This window comes from Lactuca sativa, chromosome 9 (genome assembly GCF_002870075.4).
Source record: "Lactuca sativa cultivar Salinas chromosome 9, Lsat_Salinas_v11, whole genome shotgun sequence".
Classification (NCBI taxonomy): domain Eukaryota; kingdom Viridiplantae; phylum Streptophyta; class Magnoliopsida; order Asterales; family Asteraceae; genus Lactuca; species Lactuca sativa.
In genome coordinates this window covers 103,182,466-103,191,602 of record NC_056631.2, presented here as the reverse complement: position 1 = coordinate 103,191,602, position 9,137 = coordinate 103,182,466, and the positions used below count along the sequence as shown (strand labels likewise).

Below are 9,137 nucleotides of genomic sequence, written 5' to 3'. Positions count from 1 at the left end.
TGGAGACGAAGCTGCCCCATTTACCTAACAGATCTAAGAGATGGGAGAGTCGAAACGTATGGCTCTAATATAGGTAAAATCCATTAACTAACTCTTTTAAGCTTCTATTCTAGATTCTTAATACATAATGTGATAAGATTACAATTGATGTTTTGTAGGATCGAAGAAAAGAAAGGAAGCTTAAGGGAAGAAGTGAGCAGAATCTAACCGTGAAGGAATGGATTTCGATCGCATTTCTCGAAGATTAGATTCTTGAGCTACTACTTAGAGTTAGAATTAGATTGCTAAGAAAGATGTATTAGCATAAGTTTTTCAATGAGTTGCATTGTAAGGACAATTTTTTCCGCAATAAAATAAATTTTGATTTTTATATTATTTATATTATCCTTACAATGGCGTGTATGAAAAATTGATGTTAAAATGTTTCTATTATTAACAATAATGGATTTGGTTCTTATTATGTTATTTATGGAAAGTCGAGAATTTACCACATAGGGAGAGTTTCTCATCGCCCAAGTTTCAATTCGACAGAAACTTGGAATCATGCAACTTGGTTGCACGATGAATGAGAAATTTCATATTTGGAAATTAGACTAATTCATTGACAAAGTGTCAAGTGAAGGACTAGGAGATCGAGCACACAAAGTTGCATGTTAATCAAGTCCACCATAAGAGTAACAATGATATTCGTCATGATTTACTAAAGGTTTAGTAAATATGATTATACTTACAAGATTAAGTGTAATTATGAATTGATTGAAATGGTTTAAATCAATAGCAGAACGAATAAGAAGAATCAAGTAGGTAGAAAGATAAAAGTTTCTCCATTCTAAGAAGAACGGAGAGTAGCTTTTATGCTTTATGATGGGTCTTAATGATTAAGAACCATATCTCAATTAATCCTCTAAGAGAGTCTTGGTATAATTGTATGTCTAAGAAGAGGAATCAAGGATTGAAGAAATGGTTAAATCAAGAAGTCAATCATACTTCGTTCCAACAAGTCTTAAAGTTAAGATTGTGACATTGAGTGAAAAGTATTAAGATGGTTTGTAACATTCATCAAATGTGGAAAGTTGTGATGTCTTGGATAAGACAAAGACCAACTAGGACCAATTTATGAAGAGTTTTGATAAAAGCTACACTAACTCTTGAATATTTGTTTGTCAATAAATGTTTTTACAAGAGAATCTTATATGTCAAGGAGTCAGTGGGAGTCTTAATGGTCTTGAAAGGTTTCAAGAACAAATCAAATAAACCTTATCAATCATCACTAGCACACGAGTTGAGGTTTACAACATATCGTGTTGACATTATTTTGTTTATGTGCCGTTCCAATTGAGTTAATTATGCATGTGAGTCCTATGAGTTCTCATTTTGAACGCATAAAAGGCAAGGCACCTTAATCAATGAAAGGTACATTGATAGGAAAGGGTGAGCTGCTTAACTACTTGGAAGACATGGTGGGCAGCTATGCTACCATAAGGCAAGAAATCAAGATTAAGAAAGTTCGATCCATATGAGTTTGAATTTGTCGTAAACTTTGGTTTTGACAAATTCACATGGATAGGAACAAATACACCGTTTAAATCTAAGTGTCATAAGATTTCCTCCTTCATGAAAATGATTGTGAGGAAATGTTTTCACTAAGAAAGATTTTAAGAAGATAGTGATTGTAAAATTGCATTCTCGAATTCGATTATGGTTACGGTATCCCTTTCCATAATTTGAATTGTGAGGTTTGTCAATTAGTCTTAATTGTTTAGACATGCATATGAACTATCTAAGGAAAAGGTGTATAAGTTCAAGAAACCTTGATAAAAGATTATCAAAGCATTAAGTATTAGAAACATGGACTTAAGAAATTCAATAGTTATTGTTTTTCTAAAAGTTAAGATGTTTATGAATACATGTCGAAGCTAGTGGGAGCATAAGTGTTATGTTTTATAGTAATCATCATGATAGTGGGAGCATAAAAGTTATGATTGTATGATTATTATGGAAAGTATTGCAAGTTGGCAATATTAATTATAGAAAACAAGAGTTATACCTTGCAAAGTCGTAAGGGTTGTAAAGTTGTTTTGCTATAATTAAGGGAGAGAATATTATGCTTCATTTCAAATCTAAAGGATTAGGTTGAGAAATGTTAATAAATTTAGTCAAAGGTACATAGTGTGTTCTTATTATTTCGATTATGATTATGGCATTCCTCTTCATAATTCGAATTTTGAGAACATAGCTAATAAAACATTATGCGTCGTATCCCATACGCTTTGGGTATAGGATCGATTGCAAATGATTTAATGTTTGACCATTCTAAAATTTTCCAAATGTCGAGCGCATCTAGAGGGAAAAGGGACTAGAATTGGTTTTGACTAAAATAATTAAACAACTATCAAAGGACAATCCAAAGTTTGACGAGGATTGGTCGCTTGTGAGTAGTTGGAAGCATGGTATTGGATGGACCATATCGACATCATTATGAATAGAAAAGATTCTATTAAGAATGAGTTGTCGTATGGAAATTATGGAAATGTTTCCATATTGGATGGACCATATCGACATCATTACGAATAGATAAGATTCTATTAAGAATGAGTTGTCATATGGAAAATATGGAAGCGTGTCCATATTGGGAATTGAATATTGAAAATCTATGTCTAGATTAGAAACTTTTATGCAAAAGGATGTTCAAAGGAATGTACTTTGAGTGAGAGACATCATATAGAAGGAATTGTCTTGTAACAATGTCCGATAGAGGACTTTGTAATATCATTGGCAATAGTCTTTGTGGCTTTGGTGCAGTGACATTACGAAAGGATCATTGCATAGAATGTTAGAATCTAGCATATTTTATAAGTAACAAGAATGTGATATTTTCTCACTTATGAAAAAGGATTTGGAGTTGTGAAATGAGTATGGTTGGAAATGTGTTCAATGCGATCTATTTTACGAAGTAAGAACCATAGGTAAACATTGTGTGCATGCTAGGAGCATGGGACAAGTGTTGTAATTCAAGTAAGAAGTTGATTAACCGAAACAACAAATAATGAGTAATCGATATGGTGATAAATACAAGGTGTTTTATTTATGCTCAAAGGGTTGAGGCCATATGGGATTAGTATTATGCTTGTGTTTCACTTTGCATGTTTTGACTTCCTGAATAATTTAATTGGTTAAGAACAGTCAAATTATTCGAACGGGCCACAGTCGTTCATATGTTGGAAGTAGATATGAATGAAGACTGTCGTGAATTGGTGTGTGGATTGTCTAAAAGATTATTAGACATAAGCAAATGTTTGCTGCAACGTTCATGAGTGCTTATGAATATGAATTTAAGCATTGGATTAAACCCACGCTCACTTGGATCATTCCATGAATTGTATCACGAGTGATTTGGTGAGACGATAACATCTTATATTCTTGAAACTGAGATGTGTGAGTTGTATCTTGCAAATCGGTTGCACATTGATAATATGTAAACGCACTAGTAACTTGGTGTTATAAAACGTATTATTGTGTGTGATTCAGTGAGTGAGTGCAAGCAAGCATTGTATCAAAGTTTATCCGTTCCTTTTATCCAAAGTAGGATAAAAGAGATATCTTTGGGCCCCTCGATGATTTAGTGATGACAAACGTAAATGCTCGGCCGGGCTAGGGCTAATTTGATTTGTTCAATTAGTCAGTCATCATAAATCGAGAATCGAGATATAGTACAAAGAGAATGATTTGAAATCATATCTCATATGATATCTAGAATGGAGGAATATATGATCCCTTATCTAAGGACACGCGTATCTGATAGGATCAGAGTTGACAGCGGCTTTGGAAAGCTACGATTGTAGATCAAGATCTAGACAGTCATGTGGAACGCTAACAGGCTCACCAGCTGTAGGCGTTATTGTTGGGAAACCCCCGAAGCATGTGTTGTCTGTTGGATTAGTGTCTAATTCCATAACTATTTTGGTATGTACTTGACCCGATGGTGCATGGTCCTTTTGGGTTGCCTTCACCAAAGCAACTTGATAGGATGAATTATGAAGAGAAAGGATTAAATATGATTTATTAATATATTATGAGAATAATATATTAAAGGAGAAATCATATTGTTTAATTAATATTAGTCAATAATTAATTGGTAATTAGTTGTGTGACTAAAAGAGATTAATTAAAATTAAGGGACTGGAATTGTAATTATAAGATAATTGCAATTTGGGCCATGGATTGCCTTTTATTAAAAGGTGGACGAATTCTATGGGGGAAGCTCATATGAAATCGTCCAAGGCCTTAAGGAAAGGGCTCCATGGGTTGCTTAGGGCTTAAGCATCCAAATTAGGGTTTCCTTGTTAGATAACTCTAATAGCCTCACTATAAATAGACCCCTTAAGGACCAAAAACGGGGCTAAGACTCCTCTAGGGTTTGTAGACATTTTTGCGTAGCCTCCATCCTCTCTCCTCTTCATCCTCTTGCTTATGGTGTTTGTGAACCATTAGAGGAGTGACAATTGTGACTCTAAGCTTTCTAAAGTCAATACAAGGAGATTTGGGATTGTTATTGCTACATAACAATCAAGGTAACGTCTTAAACCTATTCTCATGTTAATATGATTACTTGAATGCTAGAATTAGGGTTTATAGTCTTGGATAACTTGCATGTACAATAGAGAAACCTAGATCCAAGCATTAGGGTTTGTATGAGCACATAGGATGTTCTTAGGACCAAAACCCATCATTGTCGCCCGATGAAATATTCTTAGATTAGGTCCCTTGAGAAAAGTGTTTAGGGACGTAAAGTGAGGATAACGAGAATGGGTAATTGGGTTTTTGTTGGTTGATGAATTAATATAATTATTTATTATGGGTTGAAAACCCTATATGCTCACCAGGCTCCCAAACCTGACCCACTCAGTTTTCTTTGTATTACAGGTAGTGGCGCCAGAGCATAAGTTGGATGACTTGTCAAGATTATTTTTGGATTATAGACCTGTTGTTATATTTAACTGTTGTAAGGTCTATATTGTAATGTTTATGCTTTTGGTCTGTTTATCGGAACATGACATCCCGAGTTTTATTATGTAATGAAAATACATTTCTTTAAGAAATGCTTTGGTAAATCTTATTTTATCATATTTTGTTTTGGGAACAAATTTCGCAACTCTTTTAATCAAAGGATTACTTTGAAATTATTTTAAAAGCATAAATTAAATTGGTCTTTTCTGGCCGTGATTTTGGGGATGTCACAATCAGCAACATGTATCCGGACTTTGATATGGGGCGAATTTGGACACCAGTCGGGGGTGAATTGTCTGCATGTTTTAGATGTTAGAGGAGGAGAAGGTTGTGAATCTTGCTTCTCCTGCAATGTTATATACTCGGACATACTGAGGGAGGGGGAGGCTACAACTGTATTCAATGACCCCGTAGTCTGTATTTAGAATTTGAAGCTTTGTAGAGTTTTTTTTTTCAGGTTCATGTTCGGTGTTTGATGTTTTTGCCATTTTGTAATTGGATGCACTTTTTTACATATTGGGATGATTCTTGTATATATAAAATTTTCCACTTGTTCATTTATTCATATTGCACTAAAAAACATAGGCTTTTGAACTACTTAATTCGATCCACATAGTTGATATATCACAACTAATATAGAAACTACATGCCATAACAGAATGTGAATCAAAATTATAAGATTAAAGATTTTTTTTAAAATGCATAATATCAGTTGATGAGATCTTGGTGTAAGAGGCAGTGAAAATGATGCGCCTTCTCTACCATAGGCGCGCATTTACCACTACCATAAGCTGGTGATTCCAAACCTTTTTGGACTGATTCACAGAGCGTGACATCTTCCATCTACAATCATATAAAAAAAACTCCAGTCATCCGATACCTAAATGATGACCAAAAGGTACATACAATATCTACGTACCTGAACTTGTTCACTATCTTTTAAACTCCCTGTTACAAAAGCTTCATCATCCTACACAATAGAAGCTATTATATACCCTATCTATGTGAGAAACAGTTTGATTTCAAATTTACCTTAAGAGATGCATCAAGGAAATAATCAAAAATCACTTTGCATCGCCTGGGTCCCAATGGAAGAACCAGATTTGTGTCCATCCAAGGCCCATACCTGAACACAAAAAGAGGTTAAAAAAAGAGCATCCATGGTTGAAAAAAAAGAAACAAGATAAAGTCAATAAACTTGCCTATTCACCATGAAGTTTGGATAAATGAAAGCATATAGAGATTTTGATCCAAGTCTATCAAAGTCTTCCTCACCCTTCACTTCATCTCCATCACATCTCTAGATGCTTACTTTCTCATATACCTACAATTCACAAGATTTAGAGATATATATTTAACTAATACTCAAACATTTTAATTAAAATGTGTGTCAAGTGAAACATACATACTGTGGTGGAATAGGAATCTAGCTTAAGACCTAATGCAAGATCTTTATGTGCAAAAGGTACATGATACCCTCCATCCAAGTAATTGTCACAAAAAAACCTGCAAACACACCACTCCATGAGGTTGAATTTAAGATAGAATTCAAAAATTAGAAAGATTTGAAAACACAAACCTTCCAATTACATTCGATGGTGTATTCACGTCTACAAAGATAACTTAGTGAAGTATCAACACCATTTGTACTTAGTATATCAGAAGTGCTACCAAGCCACTCCATTCCCACATCATCATGTTCATCAAACTTGTCTTTTTCCAAATCAAGAAGGATTAATGGCCCCCAAATTGCTACCCTCAATGGAATAAGTCCAAATTCCTAAACATCACGAACTAGACACGAAGGCCCAAAATGGGTAGTAGAAACTCTAGCGAAATGGAAGGAATACAACAAGAAGATCAATAAATTAGATGAAAAAGCTAAACCAACACGTAAAGTTCCTGCAAAAGGATCAAAGAAAGGTTGCATGAAAGGTAAAGGAGGACCTGAGAACTCGAGTTGTAAAACAACGAACATGGGGTAAATGGGTAGCTGAGATTCGAGAACCCAATAGAGGTAGTCGATTATGGCTTGGAACTTTCGGGTCAGTAGTTGAAGCTGCCCTAGCTGATGAAGTTGCCCAAGTCATGTATGGTCCTTGTGCCCGTCTCAATCTGCCAAACTATCGAACCATGAGCGAGTATTATTCTGAATCAATGGTGGTTCCTAATGGTGCTTCAAGTTGCGACTCCATTACAACGTGTAGCCATTCTGAAGACTCCAAAAATGGGTCGGGTAGTCAAATGGTCAAAGATGATTGTGAATCGAATAGCAACGAATTTGGTAATCCGCCATTGATGAAAACTGTTAAACAAGAAGTTGAAGATGATCAGGAAGATTACGACTGGTAATAGCAAGCCCTAATTTGAGAAAAACTGAAATAGAAGAGATAAATGGAGAAACTACCGAGATGAAGCAGGTGAAATCACAGCAGAGATGAAGCAGATGAATGGAAATTAGAAGCCTTTTTTCTTGATTGAGATGATGAAGTCGAGAGATGGGGATGAAATCGTAACCTTGGATCTGTGATTGAGAAGTTGCGCGCACAACAGTGAGAGGAGAATGAAAGATGCGTCAAAACGCTTAGGGCAAAAAGGGTAGCGGGCTTTTCTAATTTTTTGGCTTTTCTTTTCCCGCTTGTAACTAAGGTACGCACGTTCATAAAAATTATAAAGTGACACCTACAGAGGACGCCCATTTAAGATACAACGCCCTCCGTGTTTCTTTTTTTTTTCTTATGACACTAATTTAAGGGCACGCAATAATGTGTGACCTAAATCCTTAAATTTTCTGAAAAGATGACACTTTTTTAATGTCACTCTCGTTTGTGTAACCTAAATTAATGAGTGTCGTGGTTTGCGCGTCGTAAAAGGCTGTTTTTCTAGTAGTGTGTGAAATCACATCATCTCATAAAACAATGTATCATATCTGAAAACCCAAGTCATAAAAATAGTAACATGTCAGAGTACAATCCCATAATATCCATAGTGCGGAAAACAATGAGTGTGTGTATGATGTGCCACTACCGCGCCAGCTCCTTCACCTTCGTTGAAGAGGTAGCTGAAACCAAAACTGTAAACTGTAAGCACGAGGCTTAGTGAGTTCCCCCATCGTACCGCATACCATACAATCACATAACATACACATATTGTCAGGCATATCAAGGTGCCCGACCTACCCCTTCATTCCTCTTGACCGGATGCTGCCTAGCATACCTGGGTGATGGCCTCCCCTTCGGTCCTCTCGACCGGATACTGCCCAACATATTTGGGTGCTGGCCTCCCTAGCGGTCCTCTCGACCGGATACTGCCTAGCATACCTGGGTGTTGGCCCCCCTTCGGTCCTCTCGGCCGGTTGCTGGGGACTATTTCACCCCTCTACTACTACCACATAACATGTAACACATAACCATATTCTATCTAGTATGACTGGGTATGACCACCCCCTTTTGGCCCTATCGACCGGTAACCTTGGGGACTATCTCCCCTACTGCTACTAGCATCTAATATCATATCATACTAGCTCATAACATATTAGGTAGTAGCAAACCTAGATGAATATCACAAAGACAATAATCTAATATACAACTCCTACTGGTGGGCCGACATTGGTGCCTTAGACCCACCTCTACTGGAAGGTAACTCACCTCGTACGAGTAGCTGCTGATAATTTGTGCGGGAAACCTCTGTCTGCTGCTGCTGCTCTTGCTCCAGAAATCCTCCGACTATAATTTCCACAAACACCCAGTCAGAAACTGGTATCTACTCTTGGGGTAAAATGACTATTTTGCCCCTAACTAAGTCCAAGTCAAAGTCAACTTCCAGTTGACCCGACTCGCCGAGTTGGGCCGTCAACTCGTCGAGTCCCTAACCCTTTACCCTCCGTATCTACGACTCTACTCGTCGAGTTTGGAAACGACTCGACGAGTTCCTCCTCTATATGAACATCAAATAAACCTTCATCCGACTCGCCGAGTTGTATGAACAACTCGTCGAGTTCACCTTCATCTGATGAACAAGTCTTGTCCTTGACTCGCTGAGTTGTATGAACAACTCGTCGAGTTCGTCTTCATGTGTTGGGAGATTGCCTTGGACTCGCCGAGTCTGTTCTAGCACTCGTCGAGTCCCAT

General features: G+C 36.7%; 2 pseudogenes; one reads left to right on the top strand and one right to left on the bottom strand.

Moving 5' to 3' along the window:
* Positions 1–5,715: 5,715 nt before the first annotated feature.
* Positions 5,716–6,784, bottom strand: LOC111920683 (choline monooxygenase, chloroplastic-like; annotated as a pseudogene).
* Positions 6,785–6,800: 16 nt separating this feature from the next.
* Positions 6,801–7,359, top strand: LOC111920684 (putative dehydration-responsive element-binding protein 2H; annotated as a pseudogene).
* The last annotated feature ends 1,778 nt before the right edge of the window (positions 7,360–9,137 follow it).